Source organism: Panthera onca, chromosome C2 (assembly GCF_046562875.1).
Source record: "Panthera onca isolate mPanOnc1 chromosome C2, mPanOnc1 haplotype 2, whole genome shotgun sequence".
Lineage (NCBI taxonomy): Eukaryota > Metazoa > Chordata > Mammalia > Carnivora > Felidae > Panthera > Panthera onca.
In genome coordinates this window covers 22,419,909-22,421,602 of record NC_138347.1, presented here as the reverse complement: position 1 = coordinate 22,421,602, position 1,694 = coordinate 22,419,909, and the positions used below count along the sequence as shown (strand labels likewise).

Here is a 1,694-nt window from a genome sequence, read left to right as displayed (position 1 = left end):
TGAACAGCTCCAGCTTCTTCATGTTTACCAAAAAGTTCAGAAGAAAAAAGTAGCGGTCGCCCTTTCGATGGCAAATCTGACCCTTGCAGGCTGAAAGAATAAAAACACATATAGATGGGGGCTCTGGGGGTGCGGGCAGCCCAGGGAAGCCGGGGAAAGGGAAAGGCTGGGGGCTCAGGAGTGGTGGCCGCAGCCCCCAGCCCATCTCCTGGGCCGCTGGGTGAGCACAAGTGTAAGCACAAAAGCTAGGGGGTGTGGGATGACCGGAGACACAGCGAATCTCAGGGATCCTATCCTGAGCACACAGAATGGATCCCAGAGGAGGAGCACTAGGCTGATCCCACACAGCGACTCCTGGAGATCGCCGTGTGCCTAACATCCCTTCTCAGTACCCAACGGTCAGTTGATTCTCTTTTTACAATAAAAAAAGCAAACAAAAACAAAACAAAACACCAAAAAAGCAAGCTGAGTAATATTGCATAGGAATACCAGAAAACTGCCTAGTTGGTAACAATAATTATTTAGTCAATAAAACCCGGCTGCAGGCTGCGCTTTGCACATCTGCAGCAGGGTGCGGCGCACTGACCCACCAGGGACGCCCTTTCCGCGCTCACACCACTGCAGAAGAAAGCAGGGTGGAAGGAATTAAAGCAGCCAAAGGGAAGAGGAGGAGCGTGGCTCACTTCCGGTTCCGGAGCCAATTGGACAGCCAGTCCTGTCCCTCATAGAGCCTGTGGGCACTGATGGCACAGGTGGCCCGCACGTAGCAGTTCCTGTGGTGCACACACAGCTTCTCTGTGATCTCGGCCACTTTCACGGTGTTGGGGAGGTCCTGCTTGTTGGCGAACACCAGCGGGATTGCGTCCCTGAGCTCGCCCTTCACCAGCATCCCCATGAGCAACTCACGGGCAGGGTTCACGAGCCCTCTGTTGATGCCGCCTGCCCCCAAAGACGAGACCTGGCGTGTTCTGGAAGTCGTGGCGCCACAGAGTCTGGATCTTGTCCTGGCCCGTGTTTCCCCACACGGTGAAACCGATGTTCTTCTCCATGGTTTCCACACTGAAGCCTATGGTGGGGATGGTGGTGACGATCCCACCCAGCTTCAGAGTGGATAGCATGTCATGTCATATCAAGAATACATACAGTCAATGTAATATTTCACTGTTGATCTTTTATCAGTTGACTAAAGGAGTGTTTAAACGTCAGCTTTCTCCAGTGTCAAGTTACTTTTTTTAGTCTCTGCTTTCCTACCCTTTAGAAGTAGGTTGCTATGCACATCACACACTTAAGGGGTGGGGACTTCAAGTTGCCCAAGTAATTGTGTTGGCAAAGAAATGGAGAGCTTGATATGCAGAGGCATCGTATAACTAATAAACAATCTCCAATAGACCAAGCCAGCACTAACCTCCCAAGAGAATATTCTCCAGTTTCCTCTTAAATGTGACCTGGGGCATATCTACACAAGGGAAAATTCCCCAGAGGCGGAGCTAGAATGCACATTAGACCATGAATAACAGAGTCGTTTCTAAAGTGCTGTGTCCTACCCAGTGACATTTGATAAATGCTTTGGCTAAGGCTGACCGTGTTTCTTCTTCTTACCTTTTCCAAATGAATTTTTATTGCAGTGTTCCTATTCTTAATCCATATTTCAACATGGTGTGTATAAACATATTATTTGTCTCTTAGTTGTCTAA

At 49.3% G+C, this 1,694-nt stretch overlaps 1 pseudogene; it reads right to left on the bottom strand.

The window, feature by feature from the left end:
* Positions 1-679: 679 nt before the first annotated feature.
* LOC132684353 (ADP-ribosylation factor 1 pseudogene) lies at positions 680-1,118 on the bottom strand (annotated as a pseudogene).
* Positions 1,119-1,694: the final 576 nt, after the last annotated feature.